General features: G+C 43.1%; 1 protein-coding gene across 1 annotated transcript in view; it reads left to right on the forward strand.

The window, feature by feature from the left end:
* The window catches only part of Dapk2 (death associated protein kinase 2), a 166,570-nt gene that overhangs the window by 142,592 nt on the left and 12,127 nt on the right, over window positions 1-11,851 (forward strand). The window lies entirely within an intron of this gene.

Below are 11,851 nucleotides of genomic sequence, written 5' to 3' on the forward strand. Positions count from 1 at the left end.
CAGGATTAGTTCCTCTGGTTTGGTTTGACCCCAGGCACCAGGCATTTTTCTATATCTCTTAACTTTTCAGTAGTCAGCTCCCCCCAAAAAAGTTCATCCTCTGCTTGCAGTTGTTTCGAGTGCTAGGCTTCCCCAAGAAAGCAGAGTGGGGACTCCTTAAAAGTCCCCTCGGGGGTGTCAAAATTTGTGACTGAAAATTTGGTTCCCATCCTCCAAAGCCAATTAACGCCAATTTAATAATGAGGACAGGGCTTTGAGAAAAGTCAAAGTGAGATGTCAAAGTTGTTAAATCCCCAGCAGGCATCTCCAATTGCACTCAAGCCGACTACGGGAGGGAAAGAAAACATTGCTTTCCTAATCTCACTTAGCAAAGGGGAGTAAAGTTTACCACCCGCTTTGGGCTGTATTTCCAAGCAACCCGACTCTGGGAAAACCCGTTCGCTTCTTTGGCCCCGGGATTTGGTGATCGCTGCGGCGGAGCAGGGGGGCAGTCTCCCGCCGACTCCACCTCCGACCCCGCCCGCCCCGCTTTGGTGGAAATGTGCCCGGTGGCAGCGGGTCGCCGGCTGGGAGGAGGGGGAGGGGCGGTCCCCCGCCAACCTTACCCCCACCCCACCTGCCCGTCCCTTACGCCCGCCGGAGCACCACCCCCCCTCCGGAGAGGGGAGATGGCGAAGGGGCGGAGAGGACAGATGGGTGGAGGGGCCGGGAGGAACGGGGGCAGGAAAGATCCACCGTAGTGCCGAGTTGAATCCTCCAGGCGGACTGCACGGACCCCGCCCATGCAGGAAGAGATTCGCAGGGGTCCTGCCAGGTTAAAACACATGGCTGTTGATCTAGATGGCCATGCGGCCCGGCTGAAAGACAATATCTCTGACTTTGCGGATTAGAGGGAGCTACTCAAACAGAAACAATACAAACGTGACATGGACACACAGTAAACGTTTAACACAAGTTCAGAAGCAAAGATTAAAGACAGACAGTGAACTCAACCTGAGAAAAAAGTAGCCGGCAAGACCTGACGAGTTGGCAGCAGAGTAATGAGGGTGTATCCGTCCCTTCTCACCGAATGAGGGCCCATCCGTCCCTCCCCGAGTCCTCCAAGGCGTCCCTTGCAAGGACGTGGCCTGTGGCTTCAGAACACGTCTGTCCACCACCGCCAGGGGGAGCTCACACTCTCCGCTGGCAGCCACTCTGCCAACCCAAACCGAAAAACGAACCTGAACAAAAAAGCTCTGAGAGCTCACGCTCTCCACTGAGCCAAAAACCAAACCTGAACCAAAAAGCTCTGAGCGATCACAAAGGAAAAACAAGAAGGAGAAGAAGAGGAAGAAGAAGAAGAGGCGCCTTACTTACCCCCTAAAGGAGTCCATTGGGGTCTCCTTGTCCGGCGATGCGCAGTTCCCGGCCAACGCACCAAATGTAAGGGTCCGGCGAAGCGTCGGAGAAAGAGACCACCAAGAGACCACTCATGCAATTGGCAGAAGGGGATTTATTGATCCAGCATGCTGGGGCTCCGTGCCCACTCAAGAAGGGAGAACAGCCCAGAGCCCAGAGCAGGGGTTGTGCAATGCTTAAGTACACTTTTTGGGGAGGGCAGGACTTTACATACATCACAATCTCCTTTAACAAATCATCATACACCGCGGGAAAATCAAACAACAACTCTGAGACATGATTAGTACATTCATTGGCGGGAACAGGTCAGGCTGGAGTGATAGGTCATTCCTAAGGAGGGGGTTGCATTCAAACTGATTGGTCCAGGCCCTGCGATGCCTACGTGCAAGATCGCACAGGGCCCTAGGCTATTAATCAACTAAATGGCCAGTAGGGCGTTGTCTTAACTGCCTCAGGAATTTCAGGTTTTGCATGTAGCATAGGAACTTAACAATACCTAGTCCTTCACTTTTTAACTCAGGCCTTGCAGCTTAGAAACTTTACAATGCCCGGTCTTTTATACTTTAACGTTTACACTTTAACTTCAATTTCTTTTACCCTTACATAGTGGGTGCAGACCTATAATCTCTCAGGAGGTTGAGGCAAGAGGATCCCAAGTTCAAGGCCAAACTTGGCAATTTAGCAAGTCTCTGTCTGAAGATAAAAAAGTAAAAAGGTCTGGGTATGTAGCTCAGTTGTAAATCACCCTTGGGTTCAAGCCCCAATACCACAAAACAAAAACAAGACACAAAAGAGTTGTGGGGGCTGGAGCTGTATCTCAGTGTTAGAGAGCTTGACTAGCATATGTGAGGCACTGGGTTCCATCCTCATCACTACATAAAAATAAATAAATAAATAAATAAATAAATATGCCCCGCCTTACCTGAGAAAAAGGTTCTGTGTCCCATCTCACTACATGTGAAAATGACTATGAAAGAAGTAGGCCAAATTTCAGTACATTTAAAGTTGTGTCCATGTTATGCTCGAATTCGGGACCCCCAAAAGACCACCAGAGACCCAAGATCGATGTAAGCAGCAAAGAGGTGTTTATTGCAAGCTAGCTCGGTCCTCCGCGCGCACACACACAGCAACTGGTGACGCTGAGAGGCCCCGAGCCCAGTGTTTGCAGCAGTTTTATACACACTTTGGAGAAGATAGGGACCCCCACATACATCATAGCATCTCTTAGCAAATCATTACACACTGTGGGAAAATCAAATAACAACTCTAAAACATGATTAGCACATTCACTAGCGGGAACAAGTTGGGTAAGGGTGATTGGTTAGTACAAAAGGGGTATTCATTTGAACTGATTGTCCCCCACCTAGCCTAACTGAGTCAGGGACACCTGGCGCAGCAGATCTCTCCTGTTATTTGTAGATAAACAATTTAGCAGGGTGGGAATGTGCCTAGGAGTGCTCTGTGGGTCTTTCCAAGGACAAAGGTGATGTCCCTTCCTTGGACAGACTTTGCTCTGAGATAGAGGCTGGTTTTTCAGGACAGCAGAAAAGATTTCTCCTGGAGGAAGAAGGGGACCCAAGAGGTGGAATCCCTGGAAGTGCAGTTGTTTCCCCTTTTTATAGTTCTTTCAGTGACTGAATGTAGGTTGGAAGGCCTGAGGGGTGGGACTCAGGTGGGCCAAAGAAGTAATCTGGGCAGGAAGGACTTCATTAACATTTCTTTGGGATGGGCTATCTTCAAATCTGCTGGGGGCTGTTCATTAACATTTCTTTGGGATGGACTTTGGGCCTAGGGCTTTTCTGGGGACTTCATTAACATAACATGAGTTGTCCTGCATTTCCCAGAATTCATTCTCAACATGGCCTCCATTTTAGATTTCACTCGATATTAGACCCAATTTACCTAACTACACTGACTACCTAATTTTAAATCTGGCTTCATTCCCCCCTCTAATTTTGGGAACTCCTTACTACTGTAAGGAAAGAGGGCTAAGATCGTTCTAGCTTCTTCAGGCTGAAAGGGGACGATGTTGGGCAAGCAGTTTGGAGTCCCCTTTAAAAATCGGGTCTATCGAGTGGTCCAGAATAGAAGTCCGATTGAGAAGTAACAGGCTGGAGGGCCATTTGAGTGGATGGGTGGTCTATAAGAGAAACAAGAATTCATTAGTACTGGAACCAGATTGATGCAGCAATAAATGCCACAGCACAGGAATATGCCAATGAGTATGATACACCAAGCCTACCTGTGTAGGTTAGGAATATCTGTAGGCCTCAAACTAAAAACTACTCTGGCAGTTCCTTTTAATAGTTATCAGGCATTTCTGTCTGAGAATCTTTTTTGCAGCCTCCAGTTTACTTATTCATTATTATTTAAAATGCCCAGGAATAGCTGTGTTTTGGTTTTAACTGTCTTTGCTAAGAGTTTAAGATGAAGTAGTCAAACTGACTTGTTTCTATCTATTGTTAACAGTCAGCTGAGTTTCCCTGGGAGTCCTGGGGGAACTTTACAGCAGCTTCTCAGTTCTGCTAGTGCCATTAGCGCTAGGATGGGTCCAGGCCTTGCTTGACCATGTGGCTTCCCTTGGAAGCATCAGGAATGTCTCCCTTTTTTGATGACCCTCCTCTTCACAGCAAATGCACTGATTGGCTTTCTGTCCTAGTGGCCTCATTAATCTCCCTGATCAGGAGGTTATGTGGCCCAGAGTTGCAAAGCTCTTTAGAGATGTCCCCTGTTCCCTGGATTCAGACTGACTCAGAGGGCAAGAGCCAAACATTGGTTTTCTTGGCCCTTTTAATTTAACTTTAATTTTAAAACTTAATCTTAAACATCCAGCAAATAAATTTCAACAGCCTTATATTAAGAGTACTGGGCTTTAATGTCTATCTCTCTATCCTGTAGGTGATAACTCATTATCTGAAATCAACCCAGGTTGTGTGTTCTTAAAGCAGTACCTCTGCAAAACATTAACAAGCAATTATTAGACCAGGACGCAAGAAAAGACCACTGACTCCAATTAAAATCAAATTAAAGCAAGCTTATTATTTCGACCGGCCGGGCTGCCTTTCCCTCCCAAAACAGCGGGAACAAGACAGCAACCCCACCTTTCCCTCAGCCCAGCTTTATAGCCCAGAAAGTTACACAAAAGGAGGATTACAGATAACAGAACTATGACAAGCATCACACTAATGGTAGTTTACATTTTTTTTTGCTGGCCCCAACATTAGAATTTATGAGGACCATTAGAGCCTCAGAGAGGGTCGTTGTCTGTCCAGGGAAGGCCAATATTTATGAGGTGATACTAAAGTTTCAGAGATGGCTGCTATCTGGTCAGAGAGCCAGGTATGGGTGAGTTCAAGGCATGGGCAGGCATTCCAAGCAGGTTCAGAATTTGCAGTAATTTATAGTAAAGCCGAAATTATCTTTTCATGGCTTTGTGGCAAGATGGCTCCCAATTTTAATAAAAGATCAGGTTGGGTCTATCAGCAATCTTTAGACCATTTATAAGAAAACTACAAAATAAAATTAACAAGAGTAAAAACATATTTAGTTCATGTAATAGCTACCTTGAATTTTGGCAGAGTTATACATTATAATCCCCTGTTTGAGATCCTAGTAATCGTGACAAAAACCAACTTTTGGATGAAAAACCAGCCTCTACCTCAGAGCAAAGCCTGTCCAAGGAAGAGACATCACCTTTGTCCTTGGAAAGACCCACAGAGCACTCCTAGGCACATCCCCACCCTGCTAAATTGTTTATATACAAATAACAGGAGAGATCTGCTGCGCCAGATGTCCCTGACTCAGTCAGGCTAGGTGGGGATCCATAGCAGCCCCCTAGCAGCCACCAATCAGCATGAGACAGGGAAATACCTGGGATGCCAGATGACCCTCCCAGTACTTTATGGTGGTTGATAATGTGTTGAGAAACCATATAGTTCAGCAGGAACACCCCTCTTGGCTTAAACCAATCAGTTCAAATGAATACCCCTTTTGTACTGACCAATCACCCTTACCCAACTTGTTCCCACCAGTGAATGTGCTAATCATGTTTTAGAGTTGTTATTTGATTTTCCCACAGTGTGTAATGATTTGCTAAGAGATGCTATGATGTATGTGGGGGTCCCTGACTTCTCCAAAGAGTGTATAAAACTGCTGCAAACCCTGGGCTCGGGGCCTCTCAGCGTCACCAGTTGCTGTGTGTGCTCGCGCGGAGGACCAAGCCAGTTTGCAATAAACACCTCTTTGCTGCTTACATCGATCTTGGGTCTCTGGTGGTCTTTTGGGGGTCCCGAATTCGAGCATAACAGTCCTTTAATAAACTTCTAATTTCTACTCTAAAATAAATAAATAAATAAATACAGGTGTTGTGTTCAGCTACAACTACAAAAAAAAAAGTTGTGGAATTTGTAGGCTACCAGCTGTGAACATCTTTGGCTTATTAGGTATTGCTAAATTGTTCTCCCAACAAGTTATATCAATTTAAACTCTCACTAAGCAACCCTAATATAAATCAGTACATCACCATTTTATTTGACCTTGAAATTTTCTCCTTCCATAGCATTTCATGGAACCAAATAGCAGCCTAGGATACCTTCATTTGCATTTTCCATTTCAATTCCACAAACATTTATTGGGCATCTGCTGTGAGCAAGCCCTGCAAAAATTCAGTTGCAAGCAGGACTCATTTCTGGCCCTGAGGGTTTATGGCTAGTGGGTGAGGCAGAACCAAGTATGCAAATGATTATCAACCACAGGAAATTGTCCACGAGTTACAAAGACTGTGGATGCTTCACTGCAGAAATGACTTTATTTTCTTTTAAATGAATATTTTAATTTTTATTCTAAACATAGAAAGTTTTTTTAAAAGAGAAAATTATAAGTCCAGAGACAATAGATAGATGTTCTGCTGCTGCTGGGGGTGACTGGTTCTGAGTGGGGAATGTGGTAGGGAGATGGCATTTAAGATGTGAAGAGAAGAGGACAGCAGAAGTCGGTGGTGGGGGGGATGTTATCTAGGATTTAACACATATGAGACAACAGCACCCTCCATTCCCAGAGTGGAAACTACAATGTTTAGGGAGTGGACTGTGGTTCCACCAGTCAGGCCAGGACTGTCACCTCTGTGGGTTGCAGTTTGTCTACATCTACAATGATGACCTCAAGGTTTTTTCTAGGTTTCAAACTTGGACAGTCTGGGTATAGTGGCATGTCAGAATGATTTGTTCAAAGCCGAATGATTCTATCTTGTTTTCTTTGATAACAAGTGAAGGAAAGCAACACCAAACCCCCATCCTTCCAGACAATAGTCCCTGCTCTCTTTGCTCTCCCATCCCCACCAGCTCCAGGGCAGTCCTGGGCAAGGGAAAGTCCACCCTGGAGGATTGTCTTCCAAAGCCTGGTTCTGATGACTTGGAAACTGGAGGTTCATCTGCCTCTGGAGACCAGCAGCAAACGATGGGAAAGTGCTGAGTGAGCTTTGCACGAAACCTGTTTTCAGGAGAGGGAAGTGGTTATTATGATGGCTCTGCCAACCTTCCTGGTCTTGGTGGGGAATTCTCTGCATGCCAGGCTACCTTCTGGAAGCCTAGGGACTCTGACCACTACTGCCCTTTCTTCACTAATTCATGAATCTGCTTCAGAGAGGAGAAACTTATTTGAAGGGGGCCTGTTAGGGCCAAAATCCAGGGATATCAGACCCCAGGCTGTACCAAAATACTGTGAGAGGCCAGAGCCTTAAGGCATCCTACCCATCTCTCCACACAGGTGGCCTGGAACTTTCAATGTCATACCTGGTGACTCACCATTCTGCCTTGACCCCACAAGGCCCACCACTGTGAGAAAGTGTGTGTGATATTTCAAAGGTATAGCTGCTCTCTTAGCAGCAGCAGCCCTACCTAATGATATCTGCAATCCCACAGTTAGAAATTCTTCTCATTGACATTCTCCCTGACATAAAAATTTTTTTTTTCTGGTTTTTTTTTTTTTTTTTTTTTGGTGGTATTGAGCATTGAACCCAGAGCACTCTACCAGTAAACTATGTCCCCAGCCCCTTTTATTTTTATTTTCAGGCAGTCTTGCTAAGATTTGCTAGACTGGCCTGGAATTTCCAATCCTCCTGCTTCAGGCTTCTGAGGTACGTGCCACAACACCCAGCAACATAAAAACATTTTAAGTCTTCTCTGTCACAGGGAATAAGATGGGATAAATTCAGGAAGGCCCTGTCCCAAGAGCAGGCTTCTGTGGGGCAGGAAAAGAAGGACACATATCTGGATGTGTAACTGATGTGATTCTGCAATCTGTATACGGGGTAAAAATGGGAGTTCATAACCCACTTGAATCAAATGTATGAAATATGATATGTCAAGAGCTTTGTAATGTTTTGAACAGCCAATAAAAAAAATAAAAAAGCATCAAAAAAAAAAAAAAAAAAGAAGGACACATATCCATGAAGTACCTGGAGGTGGGTGATAAGGGAGCTGGGAAGGGACATGAGGCACAGAAAGAGTGGCCTGAGACTGTCTGCCTTAGTTGTGCTCAGAGCCAGATCTGAGTGTGCTCTTCAGATTTTGAGAGCAAAAAACAGAATAAATTTTAATGCTTCTCCTTAATTAAATAATCAACATAGTGCCAAAAGAAGGTGCTTCAGGAGGTGACAGAGAGCATGAACTTTGTGATGAGACAAATTCAGGTCCAAGGCTTGTTCTGTTACCCAACTCTTTGAAGTATTAGTTTCCCCCTCTGTTAGAATGCTTTGAACAAACAAAAACAAAACCTACATCAACAGGCTGTCATTAGAATAAAGTGATAGAATGTATGGGAGGAACATAGCCCAATGCCTGCACATAGTAGCTCCACACCAAAGGCAGCCTTCCATTCCTTCTTTCTCTCCCTTCTTTACTCTGTTTGGATGGTGAATCAGATGGGTCTTTGGCTGAAAGCATCAAAAACTGACTGAAACTAACCAAAAGAAGAGGGAGGAATGCATTGGGGTTGCATTTGCTGGATAATCCCCAAACCAAACCATCAAACAAATTATCCTCAAGAAGGAGAGTGACCAGGATACCACAGGAATGAGAGACTGTGACACTGATGATTGGGAGACCAGAGCCTCACTGCCATCAGGTTCTGGCCATGGGTTTGTTCCCATTCCAGGTGCACAGGGATGGTGCCCGCTCTTCTGGAAGGCTTATCTTCCCCAGCTGTCCAGGTTCTCATTACCCTCTCAGGAACTGGGCTCTAAATACCCTCAGGGATAAGGAGGACCCTAAACAGTCCTGGGCTGATCACATATAAGACCCAAACCTTGGTTACCAGCCCAGGACTCTGACCACTGTTTAGCATAGTTCTAATTCAACAAAAGAGCATCACCGTGAAAGGCTGGGGAGGGTTTTTTCCCTTTATATTATTTTAATCATTTTTTTCATCTGGAGGATTTTTTTTTTGCATTATTAAAGTCAAAATACAGTCATTCCTTGATATCTGAGAGAAGTGGTTCCAGAATCCCTATATATATCAAAATTATTATATGAAATGACATAGTATTTGCATGTAGCCTATGTATACCCTTCTATATAGTTAAATAATCTCTATAGATTGCTTGGAATACATAATTTAGTGTAAATGCTAATACAATGTTACACTGTTGGGTGTTTTTTTTTTTTTTGCCAAGAATGCATAAATGAATGTAATAGTGAGAAAACATTAAACAAGTCCAAATTGAGGTACATCCTTCAACTTTGAGTCTGTAATATTTTTCATACTTTTTTTTATTGGTGCATTATAGTAGTACAGAATGAAGGGGTTTGTTGTCACATATTTGTACATGTACACATATAACAATATAATATGGCAAATATCACTCCCCAGCATTCCCTCCTTCCACCCTGCCTCCTACCCCTGGTCCTTTTCTTCTACTGATCTCCCTTTGATTTTCATAAGATTCCTGTCCCCCCGCCCTTTTTTTCCTTTTTGCTCTCTAGCTTTCACATATGAGAGAAAACAAGAAACTTGCAGTGTGAGTTTGGCTTATTTTAATTAACATAATGATCTCCAGTTCCATCCATTTTTTTGCAAGTGGCAGAGTTTCATTTTTCTTTATAGCTAAATAAAACTCCATTTTGTTTATATACTATATTTTCTTTATATATTCATCCGTTGATGGACACCCAGCAGGTTCCACAATTGGACTATTGTGGATTGTGCTGCTATAAACCTGGGTACGCATGTATCAGTATTGTATGGTGACTTTAATTGTTTAGGATAAATACTGAGGAGTGGTATAGCTGGGTCATATGATGGTTCCATGCCTACTCTTTTTTTAAAATATTTATTTTTTAATTATAGGTGGATACAATGTCTTTATTTTTACTTTATGTGGTGCTGAGGTTGGAACCCATGCTAGGCAAGCGCTCTACCTCTGAGCCACAACCCCAGCCCCCATGCCTACTCTTTTGAGGAACCTCCATACTAATTTCCATAGCGGTTGGACTAATTTATAATCCCACCAATAGTGTTACACTATTTTGTTTAAGGAATAATGAAAAAAAATTTAAGTCTGTACATGTTCAGTACAGGTACAATTTCTTTATCCTAAATATATATATATATATATATATATATATATATATATATATATATATTTAAAGAGGGTTTTTTTCTTTTGAGACAGGGCCTCGCTAAATTGCTGTCTGGCCTCAAATTTGCAATCCTCCTATCACAGCCTCCAAAGTCAATCTGATTATAGGAGTGTGCCGTCCTGCCAGCCTGAAACAGTTTTGCTCTATTGCCCAGGCTGGCCTCAAACTCCTGAACTCAAGTGGTCTTCCTCTTTTGACCTCCAGGTGGTGTTCTTTATTTTTTCAACACACACACACACACACACACACACACACATTTTCTACAAAAATAAGTCCATGGTGTAATGTTTTATCTTTTTCTTGTTTAATAATATATAAGTTTTCATATGTCAACAGATACCCTGTCCTGACATGACTTTATTTTATTTTTTGTACTGGGAATTGAATCCAGGGGCTTTTTTGCCACTGAGCTTCATCCCTAATCATTTTTATTTGTTTATTTTGAGAAAGGGTCTCACTAAGTTGCTGAGGATCTAGCTAAATCGCTAAGGTTGGCCTAGAATTTGAGATCCTCCTATCTCAGCCTCTCGAGTCATGGGATTACAGGTGATCTGTTCCATGAACCACCATGCTCAGTCCTGACATAATCTTTTTTTTTTAGTTGTAGATGGACACAAATATCTTTATTTTATTTATTTATTTTTATGTGGTGCCTAGGATCAAACCCAGTGTCTCACACATGCTAGGCAAGTGCTTTACCACTGAGCTACAACCCCAGCCCCTGACGTAATTTTTAATGCCTCGGAGGCATTTCATTGTTTGAAATTGCCATACTGGTAGTTACCATACTCTATTCAACATTTCGTGTGCTTCTGATTTTTCCCTATTATAAGTGGCAACATTGGATCCCCTTATTGGATTTCTTTCTTAGTTGCTTTGTAGGATTAATTCTTCAATAGAATTTCTGAATAAAATCAAAGAAAGAATTTTGCAGTAGTCTGATCAATTGCTCTCAAAAGATTTATTCCAATTTATACCCCACCTAGGACTGTTTGTGTGTCATTTCTATACAACCATGCCTACTCTGGGCACTTAAAAATCTTTCATCTTAGCCAATATGAGAGTTTTAATATATATTCTTACTTTAATTTTAATTGTTGTAATTTCTAGTGAGGTTGGGTGTGTATTAAGATGTTTATTACTATTTGTAACTTCTTTTGTGAATCACCTACCCATACTTTGTCTATTATCCATTTGGATATTCATCTTTAATTTGTGTGGAAATTTTCTGAATAAAAACAATACTATTTCCTTGTCTGTTACATGTTTAACAAATCTATTTTCTTAATTTTTTGTTTCCTTTTAGTTTTGTTTATGACTCATCCCCCTCCATCCCCAGCATATATAGTGAGGTTTTATGTAGTCATAACTATAATCAGTGAGGTGGATGGGCAATCCTGCCCACTTTACTTTGGTGCCTGACAAGCTTGCCTTAACTCTCTCATGTTTTTTCTTATTACCAGTTGGGATCTCCCTGACTCCCCCAGATAAGGGATGCTCCTTGAGCTATAGGGCAAGGGCCAGTGTCTAGTCCTGCCTGTCCCCCCCTGGAGACTAGCAAGGTGAAGAACTCTCTCCTCACCCTATTTCAGGTTACTGACCTCAGGTCCAAACCCCACTGGCAAAGATGATTCTGATGATGATGTCAATGTACTGTCAAGTTCAGTCTCAGATAACTCAGTGGAATCCCCACTCCAAAGCTTTAGCTTTGGTCTCAAGCAGGACACTCAGAACTCTGCCAGAGTCTCTCAATGTACTGAGACTGCTCTCCAGGCTTGCCCTGGAGCAGCTCTGACATGAGCAACTTTCCTCTGTTG

The sequence above is a fragment of the Marmota monax genome, unplaced genomic scaffold, assembly GCF_021218885.2.
Source record: "Marmota monax isolate L192 unplaced genomic scaffold, Marmota_monax_Labrador192_F-V1.1 WCK01_AAM20220418_F8-fsc00078, whole genome shotgun sequence".
In the NCBI taxonomy this organism is placed as follows: Eukaryota; Metazoa; Chordata; class Mammalia; order Rodentia; family Sciuridae; genus Marmota; species Marmota monax.